Raw genomic sequence first — 12,423 nt, 5'->3', positions numbered from 1 at the left:
TGATTGTTTACCTTCTTGTGTGCTGAAGCCTTATCAAGAGTTGTAAAAACGCCAGAAGATTCTACAACATAGTCAGCTCCAAAATCACCCCATGGGATGGTTGCAGGGTCTCTAAACATGTATGAAGTTAACATTGAGGCTAAAACAAATAGAAGTTCATTTCACAAGTAACTAATGTAAAAAAAAGATATTAACCAAACGAAGACCACTTATATACCTTTGGCTAGTAACTTTAATATGCTTCCCATTGATTTCCAAAGTGGATTCATTAAAAACCGAGATGGTTCCTTTAAATGGGCCATGTGTAGAATAATACTTCAATATGTAAGCCTTGATTTGACATTCATTTCATGGCTATCTTTCAAATACATTTTTATAACCCTCATATCTACTTTAATTCCTAATAACCACATTCTAGAATCTTCCTATTCTAGATTATTCTTAGCCTACAGAAGCCTTATTAACATATCTTCACAAACATAACATTTAATCATAACAACAAATCATTAAATAATGTAACAAAACAGATTCTTCAGTTGTAACCAAATGAACGTAAGAAGCTTCATTAGAGCAACAGTAACCAAAAAATTGCGCATGTTTTCAAAATACTGAATTGCTGTTTGCGCCGCCCCCTCGGTCTCAATAATTGGAATTTCGACCACCTTAACAAAATCATCAGTTAGATTTTCATATATAAGTAAGTGTGAGGAATAATAAGGGGAGAAAAAGGACCCTTGGAATAGCATCGGGGTTGACTTTGTTGAGAACATTGCAGAGGATGAGGTCCTTGCGAAGGGACTGACAGAAATGCTCCTCGTAGGATTCGGTCGGCAGCACCTCCGCCGCACCATGATCCATTTGTCTTAGCCATTCCGCCGCCTCGTTCCTCCTAGCCGCTGTAACAACAATAACACTTCTTTATACAGAGATTTTAGTTGCTGGTCAATGGCGACCAAATATATTTAAATTTGATAAATTGTTGAAACTTATTATTATGATAAAGTTGAGCATAATCTGGGATTACTTTTGCAGTACTGGATATGGCAATAATCCCAAACATCAAACCTGATTAAATACGTTGGGTTTCTAGCATGTAATTACTCGTCAGGTAATGGGTATGTCCGCAAGTTTCGGGTAAACCTGCATCACTTCACATCCTTCCTAAAACCATAAACAGCTTATTGCATATACTTCAAGTAATCAAAAACACTGTAACAAATAATTTACATATTTAGCTATCACTTATTGAAGCTCTTATTGAAGCTGATAAGTACATAAAATTCAAACTAATCAATTGTATATGAAACGTGATTCTACATAGCTATCTATCGAGTTAAATACGAATTAAGGTCGCAATGCATTTTATCAAATAGTTGGAGTGCATAATGGATGGTTCTCATAATTATATTTTTTAAATGATTATTATCATAATTTGATATGTATGTGTTGGATTTTAATCAAGTACCTGTGGTATTCATCATAGTCAAAATCATAGTCGATTGCATGCAACCAACGTAACAAATAATGAGTAACTGATTAATTTCAGATGTTCAAGTGTTGAATGATCAAGCAACAAAGTCCATACCCGAATGCCTGCCGTTGTGGTACCGTAGTTTTTATAGAGCAGATGACACAATTCAGGGATCTTTTCCTCATCAATTCCAAGCTTTTTTTCAGCCATATAATCTTCAATTTAGAGATATATATGTATATAGCTGACATTAACAATCCCAAAACACACACACAAGAAAAAAGAAGAATTTATGAAATTATACCCAAAAGAACACAATCGTATTTCTGCGTGTGAACATACTCCATCTTCGTTTATATAGCTGGGTAATTAAACAACAGTCAGAAATAAGTCAGAAGCCAATTCAACATAAAACCCTAGATCCGAAACCGATGGAACAAAAATTATGATAACATGTACCTGATGGTCGAATCAATTGGAAGAACACATATGAAAGGAGGATTCCAAACCTGTTGAACCTCTTCAATCTCTATGCGGCTAGAGTTTTTAGGGTTTGAAAAAGATTAAAGAAATTAAAGAACGGATTGATCAATGATGACTGAAAACTTCGATTAAAGGTAGTCGCTGATGATCTTCAGAGAGATAAAACCCTAGATCCGTAGCCGATTGGAACAAAAATTATGAGAAGATGTACCTGATGGTCGAATCGATTGGAAGAACACATATGAAAGGATGATTCCAAACCTGTTGAATCTTTTCAATCTTTAGAGAGAAAAAAGGAACGATGATGAGAGAGAGTATAGAAGAGGAACGATTAATGAGAGAATGAGAGAGAGAGAGAGTATAGAGAAAGCGTACACAAGAAGCCTTCTCCAATCCTGGCCTATGAGCAATGCCACATGTCCTCTCATTTGAGATATGTCACATGTATGCTTATGTGGCTGCTTATTTGGCATCAACCATAGGATGACATGTGTCCCCCAATGGTTTGCTTTATTAGAGATATAGATAATATCAGTAGGATATCAAACATATGTGTGTTTTATAGTTTAAGACCAAACTATGCTGCGTAGGGACATTTTGGTCATTTCACACATAGTTTTGAAAGCTTATTTGGGATTCTGAGTTTATAGTATGTACCAATTGTAAAAATCTTTTAAATAAGTTATAAAATCAAAGAATGGCACATTTACGGAAACTTGCATAAAACTCATATTACTATTACGATCGTGTAATATAACCTGAGAGGGTTATGCTACATCATGTTACGATCATAACGAAACCTTAAATCAGTAGCATACTAGTCTAATTCGGTTCATAATCGAAAGTCAAAGCAGAAGTCAAATTTCATGACTTTCAGTTGCGAACCGACCCTAAAACTGAAATTGATGAGTCGAACATGTTTACACATGTTCTAATAATCATTACTAAGTTGTTTAAGTGATAAACCATATTTTAGGACACTTCTAAACTCAGATCGTAATTATTTCAAAAACTGACCCGTTGACTTTTTAAAATATTAATATGTTGACTCGTCAATTGACCAAGTAAACGTGATTCTTAGGAGGTGCCCTTTTGAGAGATTAACACCTACCTAATTACAATCACATAGCCATGTTCGTTGCGAACAATGGCTGGACCATTAAGGTCTAAACCGAAAGGTAAAGCGTTTATCGAAAACACTTGACTTTTAGGCTTTAAAAGCCTAATAAACGAATAAGCCACGAAAGGAACACTTACAAGTGGTCCTAGGGACTGAATAAAACTCAAAGGAAGTTCCCAATTGCTCAGGATCCTCCAAATATGAGAAGTATAGAAAGAAATGAGAAAAGGTGCAAGTTCTTCAATGAACATAACACCTATTTATAGTATTGGAAGGATTTGTGGATGATTTACAAGTGTTAGAGGCTTCCTAGGATCACTACAAGTGTCCTAACATGTGTCTAAAACAAGAAACAATCCCATAGATTCGTTTCATGTGAGTTATGGCTGTATACTTGGACTGCAAGTCATATTTCGAAGTTTGACAGCTTTAGTCCCTGCACAAAATTTGTTGAGTTTTGAGGCTTTTAACCCCTTTTAACCCACTTTCTAGGTTGAGTAAAGGCGTTAAGGCATAAGTAACTTGGTTTATGCCCAAAAATGTCGTGGATCGGTTTGTTTGGTCGTACGGTCGCGGTTTTCGCTTAATTGCGACGAACGCTTTAACGAATGCGAAAACGACCCAAATTGTGCAACGAATGATATTTTTGCATTCTTATCAATAAAATACAAGATATTAGGTATACTTGGGGTGTGACTGAGCATCAAATGTTCCGGGTTCATTAAAAGGTCACTCAGAGGCAAGAATTAACATGTTGACACTTTTAACCCCTTTAACTTGCAAACTTGCGCATATTATCACTTAATGGTACAAAATCCTTAAATGTCCAATATTAGGCATTCCCGAGAGTATGATTGAACATCCTGAAGCTCCCGGTTCGTTAAAAGGTCATTCAGAGGTAAGAATTAACATGTTGATGCTTTTAGCCCTTCGTCACGCAAACGGCTCCTCTTGTCGAACAAGTGGCTCATTTAAGAATACGGACACCGTGTAAGGTCACTCACAGGCTTAGTTTCAGCATGTTGACACTTTTAGTCCCTCCATATACATAGTTTTCATTTTTGACAAAAATAGTCCCTCTTAGCCAACTTTTGACATAATTAGGATTAAGGATATGTGTCAATACATTATTGGACATGATTTTACGAGGTGTTACATCCTCACTCCTTAAAAGAAATCTCGACCTCGAGATTTGTTCAAAGTAATACGGTTAGTTCTGTATCATTGTAGGTTTCAACCTTTCAAAAGTATCCTGGGCCACAATGGGAACCCCATTTCACATTTACGAGGGAAACTTGGAACTTTTAAATTCCATGGTCCATAATGGACAAGATTTTTCAAGAAACATTAAGCTCACATTTAGACGTCATGGCGAAACATGACAAGTGCTTATCAGCTAAGCACTTTGCTCGAATTTTCTAGAGATAAGAGTATATTTAGTATCCTAAACCGATACTATAGACAACAGTACTCCATAAGGAGACTCGATGTTATATTTCTATAGCTTAACTTGTCGGAATTATAAATTTCCCTTAATTGACAAGAAGTGTCGACTTAGCAAGTCTGTCGATTATAATTCACATCGCGTCGTTACCGTGATTTATCTTAGGTAACTTGGAGATTAGATCCATTGTTACCATTTCCCAAATCTATGTGAGATTTTTCCAGTTCCTTATGCAAACCAAAAATGGTCTACGATGTTCGACTCACTCGCGAACATTCTAAGCATTATGCTTCCTAGGTGGCTATGGACTTCTCATGTCCATCCACACAAAGGTCTTCAGCTTTCGACTATTATTGATCGGATTGTCGCGCTCCGGTCAAAGATAATATTTATAAGCCCTAAATACCCTTAACAAATAGCTAGTGGTAGTGAGGGGTCGAACCACGAAGAGTATGTGGTTTGCGAATGGACTTTGAATGAAATGTAGAAAATGTCACTTTTATGAAGCTTGCTAAGATATGTTTTTGTGTTTTTTGTTTGATTGGAAGATGTGAATTATAACTACTAAAATGATTAATTAAATTAACTACTCAAAATTACTAGATGCAAGAATTGAAAATGATTGTTTGAACAATAATAAGAAAACAAGGTTCACACCCGGTTTCAACAATTACAAGACTTAGGGTTACTATGTATTTTAATTAGCTTTACTTGAAATAGTTCGTTAACGGGTCGCAATCACAAAGCTTAGGTGTCAATCGCTATCAACGTCATAAACAACGGACCATGATACACTTCGTTACTTTGGACTAGCAAATCCTACCAAAAGACAAGGCATAAATACGTGCATTCATTTCACAAAGTCAAATTTAATCATTCACTCGACAGTTTGCAAATTCAATACCAACGTAGGACAATTGCCTAAGATTCAAACGCAATTCAAGTTGTCACAAAACAATTAACAAAACATAATAAACCCTAAACCTTACAAAAGTCTACACCGGGGTGAAACCTCCAAGGAATTAGCCGAGCATGATCGAAGAAACTTGATCACTGGATGTTGAAAGCTTGACTTGGATCATCGTGAAGCGTGAAGATGGAATGATGGATGAAGGTTAGGGTTTTAATTGAATGATGATGGTGAATGGAAGTGTGGATTGGTGGATTGGGGAATTGGTGAAGCTAGGGTCTTGAAATCAAGAAGATGATGATGAATTGTTCTTGATTCCAGTTGTAGGATCGATGGTAGGTGGAATTGGAGATGAAAGATAAATCAAAGATGGCTCCAAGAATGGTTTTCAAACTCCAAATAATGTGTAACTTACGAATTGAATGCGTTCTGGCCAATCACCATCGAGCTTAACCCTTTAATCAACATATTTCGCGTTAATCAACATATTTCGCGTTTCAGCATTTGAAAGGCCGTCGCCGACGGCCCTCAACCCGTCGGCGACGGGTCCTGGTTTGATCTCTTTTCTCCGACGGCCTAAATGTCTGGACACGGCCAAAATGTGCCTACGGGACTTTCTGGGACCCGTCCGGGACGGGTATACCCCCGTCGCCGACGGCCCCTAAAAATCCAATTCTCCATTTTTCGCTCCTTGTACTCCCGATTGATCCGTAACGCATCCCGGTGCTCCGGTTTTCGACCCGGTGACCCGTAAAGCTCCCGAAAAGCTCCTTAAACTTCATCAAACCTGCAAAACACATTCTTGATTAAAAGTAGGCTATTCGAAACTAAAACTTACGTAAAAACGTTAAGTTAAACAATAACAAGCACCGGTTTACAACCACGTATCAATTATTCGTCAGAAATTTACTTGTGTCATGTGGATGACACATCCTCCATTCAATCACTTGGATACCTAAAGCATAAAAGCTTCTTCGGGCAATTCATAATGTTTGTTCTTCCACGAATGGTGAGTATATCACCAGATGGGGATTTAATCTCGATAAGTTTCTTACTGCAGACAATGTGGATTTGGTTTTTGAACTAACCAATGCATGTCTAAAACCATATCGAATCCCACAAGATTTATAGATAACAAATTATCAAAGACAAATTGATTCGCGAAGGATATTGATGTGCTGAAAATGCGGTCTATAAAAACTAACCTAATCTAGACACCCTAGTTTTAAATTTATAAACTAAGACTCTCTAAATGCTAGACCACTGACAGGCAAGTGTACCTATCGTACATAGTAAAGCCTAATGAAATCCGAGTATTGAACCCACGAGATACTAGCGACGCTAACTAGACTCTGACTCAACTAATTAATTAAGTGGTTTAATTTGTGTTTTTGAGATTTTTCTAATCTACTAAAGCGAGTATACAAGAGAACAGAGCACGCAAGAAAAATGGTGAAGTGACGGGAAGCAGACAATGATGAGAAAGAACTACCTAGTCTTCGAATCTCTATGACCAACCCATGACCTCTAGTCCTGACCAATGGCTAAAGCTCCAAATCTACCCAGAAAACCTCCCGCTAAGGATGATCAACCAAAATAGAAGATGGAACAAAGTGATGAAGTGCTAAATTGGAAACGACTCGATCTATCGACATCGAATCCCACGACTGCCATATTAAAAACAACTATGGTGCTAAAATCCTCCGGTCATGAAGCTAAACCTGCAAAATAATTGAAAACCTAGGAAACTCTAAACGCGAATAAGTAGTCGGATCCGAGCTATCGGCCACCCAAACTACCAAACAACGCCTAGCTAATAACCTAGCAATCCTAACTCGTCGCTAGAGTTGCCAGAAAAGGATGCACACTATACTCGGTTGATTTTAATTAATTTAGTTAAACTTAAATTATCTCTAATCTCAAGCTCTAGGGTGAAAACCTAATAGATTAACGAACCTAGAATAATCTAAATAGTTCCAGACCAGACTAACAAGATCACCTAACCAAACAACCAATCACAACCAAGACAAGCACACAAATTCATAAACAATCATAAAACAGGAATATGTAAATCGTCTGAATTTAATCATTAGTCAAAATATTAAATCGTATTTCATCTAGGCATATGTAGCATGAAAAGAACTAGCCAAGAAACATAACCACTAAAAAGAAACAAGTTTCATATGATAAACAAATCATATTTAATAGTTTGTAAAACACAAAGTCTAACAAAATTAAAAAATAATAAATTACAAACCAAACCCGAATCTTGAATTTTGATCACGGCTTGAACCCTGATGTGATGTCGTGGTCACAATCAAATTTAATCCAATTACTACTAAGTAGATAGCGGTAAGTGGGTATCGAACACAGGGAGTTTGTGGAATATGTGTTATTTGAGAATTTATCTAGATTAACTAAATTAGACTAATTGCAAGAAAATAAAATTCAAGAGTTGATTTGAGTGAATTGATTTCAAAACTAAAATTACTATTATGATTGCAAAATGTAAGTGTTGGTTGTAAACAAATTAGAGACAAGTAATCATCTTTAGTTTCCGGTTTGCTTTGACATTTATGCTAACATTCCACTAGAAAGAACTACATAAACATAGTTCATGTGTGATCAATTGCAGTGATGAAAGGGAACTAAGTACTCAGATTCATAGAGCGTGAGGTTGTTACCCGATGATCAATCAATCCTTACCCATGCCTAACTATACCCATGATATCTCGATTGCCAACGGCACCAAGAACGTATGGTTTCTAATTAGTTTAACATAAGAATCAATAATTTACTAACAATCAATCACACACTATAACAAACAATTCAATAAAGATCAAGATTGTTATTCTAGAAATAAGGAAATAAAGCATAAAGTCTTACAAAACCTTCCACCAAAGATGACCACAAAATGTTTAGCCACTCATGGCTTGAACAAACATCATAAACCAAGTTTTAATCTTCAAACAAGTTAAGAACATGAAAAACAATGATAGAGATAGTCTTCAAGCTCCCAATATTCGTTTCCAAGTGTTGTGTAACCGAATGACAATGATAAGACCCCATAAATCTTCATCAAAAGCTCAATAAATGCTTAAGTTACAATTTGGGAACAGTCGGTGCCGTAAGCTACGGCGCCTGCCGCAGCTTACGGCAGTCAGCAAAGTCTACAAAGTCAAAACAGTGCCGTAAGCTATGCCAGGTACCGTAGCTTACGGCTCATCAATCCTTTACGGCGGCTTGAGTCTGACCTACGGCGGACATATAGGAAAAAAGGTGGAGGGCCGTAACCTACGGCAGAAGCCGTAGGTTACGCCACTGACTGAACTTCTTTTCTTGTTTTCTTTATAACTTTCTCGTTTCAACTCCGTTTTCTTCGCCGTTTTCGCCCACGTTCTCGTAATTTCATCCTCTATCATGTGATATTCTTAGTTCTTCCATTCCAATATTTTATTTTTTTATTGATGCTCCAAATTCCTTCCCTTTTAAGCTCCATTTGTACCTGCACGTCCAAACAACTAGTAGTTACCAAGTTCAAACAATTAAACGTGTAAAGCATGGGATTTTAATCTTTTTAAGGCACTTAAGGGTTGTCCTACGGACCACCCGTCACATCCCCACACTTACTCGTTGCTTGTCCCAAGCAACCCATTCACAACCACAAACAATCAATCATGTAAACCAAGCTAAAATGTGTCGTCATTCTACTAACTTTCAATCATACCTCAAGACACACCCCTCAAAAAAATATCGCGGTGACAATATTTATTAGCATATAATGCTAAACCACTCAATGCGTGTGTGTGTTTGTGCGACAATAAGCTTGTATAAAAATCAAGTTTCCTCCTATCAAATATTTAGCATGCTTATGAATAAAAAAGGACCTATGGGTTGTAACGAGGCTATGTGTAAAGGTAGGAAATAGTGGGAATGTGAAAGTAGCTCATTGATTCGACCCGACTTTTATTTCTACTACTAAACAAAGCACACATCAACTATGTACACAACATCCTCAACTTTTTCTTTTCTTTTCAACTACTATCGCAACTAACTCTTTCTTTTTGCACTTTTTCTCTTTTTTTTTCTCTTTTTTTTTCTTTCTTTTTTTTTAAGCATAGAACTCAACAATATATACAAGAACATCAACAATCACAAACTAAATTCCTAAACCGGGTCATCTCAATAGGTAAAGTTTTGTAGGAAATAGGTTTGGGTCACAACCGAATGGTATAAGGCTCAAACATGGCTTTCTAAAGACCAAACCCCCATCCCTCACAATACCAAGCTCATATATGTAACGTATGAGGTCCAACCCCCCATTCCCACACTCTCACACATCCAGACGAGGCTACCTAAAAGTTCCCTATCATATTCACAAGCATGCTAACTCTAAGATTCAACAAGAATTCATACACAAGTTCTATTAACACGATACACACACCGCCACTCAAAACAAGGAAAGTATCTGTAATAATCATATGTGGCTCAAATTCTCACCAAGAAAAAGACTAGGAATGGGTGTCGGTGTGTCAAGTGGAACAATATCAAGTTTTCAAATTTTGACAATTTTCGCTTGAGTTTACAAAATTTTAAATTCTCAAAAATTCCCCCCATTCCCACACTTGGGATACATTGTCCCAATGTATGGTTTTGAGGGAAAATCGCTTAAACACCAAAAACATCAACTTTGTTTTTTTTAATAAACAAAAACAAACTAATAAACTACGATATTTCAAAGCTAAAGAACATGACAAGTCTAAGGAAAAAGTACATTAACCTGTGAAGTTTGACACACCAGATATTGTAAATGATCCAATTTCCTATCACCACCTTCACACCAATCTCCGCACATCTTCCCCACACTTGAGTGTTGCCATGGCCCTGAAACATAGAAAACTAAAGAAATAACAAGATCAGTGAAAAACCTTGGGTTGCCTCCTGAGCAGCGCTAAGTTTTCAGGTCTTCAGCCAGACCGTGCCTCCCCCATTTAAGGTGGCTCAAAGAAGCGGCTCCTGCCATCTCCATCACTTCCTTGTGCCATTGAGCAAAATGCATCCATCTTGTTTTGACTCGGTGGGTAATCAAATACGCTCTTGCTTGAACCCATATGCTTTTCTTCACGATCCGGTGGGTGATTTCTTCTCATTCTTTGGAACACCTTTTCACTAAATTCGCTATCATCCGCCTCAACAAACTCGTAACTAATCATCTTAGTTTGAACATTAAATGACAACTTACGGTTCTTTTCGGTCATGTTAATGATTCCTTCTCTACAATCAATTTGAGCATTTGCCGTATAGAGAAACGGTCGACCCGAAATCACCCTTTGTTGTGACGCCATCGTGGTAGTAGCATAATCTAAAACCAAAAAATCCACTGGGTATTCGAATTGTCCCAACCGAATCATAACATTCTTAACCATTCCCCGTGGACGCCTCCAACTCTCATCCGCCAAGCTCAGCATGGTGTCTACATCTTCAAGCGGACCGAAATCGTACATGTCATATAGCTCACCCGGTAACACACTCATGCTCGCCCCATAATCCAACAATGCATGAGGAATTTTTAGTTTCCCCACTCGGATAGGCATAATTGGCACTCCATATTCTTTATCATTCTCGATTTCGGCATCTTTTTCCAAACCTGCATTCACTTGATACGAAGAAGTTAGCGATGTTTTATTAAATTTAGTACTAGGAACGGTGCTTACCAAATTAATATTAACGTCTTTTATGTTCTTGGGATTTGTCACCGTGTCACTCGGTAGATGGCCTTTTGCTTTCTTCAATATCGCCACGTCACTCGCAAGTTGACCCATTTGAGTGGTCAACGATTGAATAGCTTTATCACGGATTTCATCTTTTTGAATGCGAGCATCATCAAGCTGATTCCTTCGTTACATCTCAATTTGCATCGCCTTCAACATCTCCATTACTTCGTTTCTACCCGAAAAGCTTTGACCTGTTTGATATTGCCTTTGAAATCCTTGGTTTCCTTGGAAGTTCGGGTTTGCTTGATTTGAAGAGTTCCCATACCGAAAATTTGGGTGGTTTCTCAACCCGGGGTGGTAAGTGTTAGAATTCATGTTATAGTTTCTACCACCCCCTCCTTGACCTTGTACCGCATGAACTTCCTCATATTGCCCCTCCACCATTCCTTGGCAATTTTCAGCCGCATGACCTATTTCATTGCAAATAGCACAAACATCATCAATTTGATTAAAGGTTTGAACATTACTATCGTCAACCGCATGCACTTGTGTTTGGGTAACGGCCGGTCGTGCTCTCCTTGATGCTTGAGCTTTCCTCTTTGATGTAATTGCCATTTGCTCCAAGAACTCCCAATCGTCATGCTCATAATTTGTGCCAAAAGATCCATTTGTAATAGACATAAAATCACGAGCGTCTTCGGCACTTAATCCCTCGTGGAAGGCATTCATCAACTCCCAAAGTTCAATCCCATGATGAGGGCAATTCTTGATCATCATGTTGAAACGCTCAAAGGCTTCATGAAACATTTCGCCTTGTTGTTGTTGAAAACTCCTCAACCCCTTTCTTGCATCATTGGTCTTTTGAGCGGTGTAAAACTCATCTAGGAAAATTTGTTGCATTTCCGCCCAAGTATAAATAGATGCCGAAGGCAAAGTGTAGAACCACTTCTTTGCCTTATCCTCCAAAGAAAATTGAAACAAGACCAACTTTACATCATCGGCCGAAAAACCTTGACTCCCAAGAGTATTGCAAATTGAGTCATAGGCCTCCAAATGGAAATAAGGCTACTCCGTTGCTAGACCCTTATATTTCGGCAAACTTTGTAAGGAATTAGTCCTTACTTCAAAAGTTCTTCCTTGGTTGTTGTGAGGAATAACCACCGGTGAAGGATTATGAGTAATCACCGGCCTAAAATGCGCTTCAATACCCCTCGCATGTTCTCTAAGATGCCTTCTTGGTACACCAAACCGGTGTCACACCCTAGATTTGCGGAAGCGTGG

General features: G+C 37.8%; 1 non-coding gene across 1 annotated transcript; it reads left to right on the top strand.

Moving 5' to 3' along the window:
- Positions 1 to 11,887: 11,887 nt before the first annotated feature.
- Positions 11,888 to 11,993, top strand: LOC118482349. Its single transcript, XR_004868392.1, has one exon. It is a non-coding gene; the product is annotated as a small nucleolar RNA R71 (small nucleolar RNA).
- Positions 11,994 to 12,423: the final 430 nt, after the last annotated feature.

The sequence above is a fragment of the Helianthus annuus genome, chromosome 9, assembly GCF_002127325.2.
Source record: "Helianthus annuus cultivar XRQ/B chromosome 9, HanXRQr2.0-SUNRISE, whole genome shotgun sequence".
Classification (NCBI taxonomy): Eukaryota; Viridiplantae; Streptophyta; class Magnoliopsida; order Asterales; family Asteraceae; genus Helianthus; species Helianthus annuus.
Note: the sequence above shows the minus strand (reverse complement) of the source record. Positions and strands in the feature narration are given on the sequence as shown.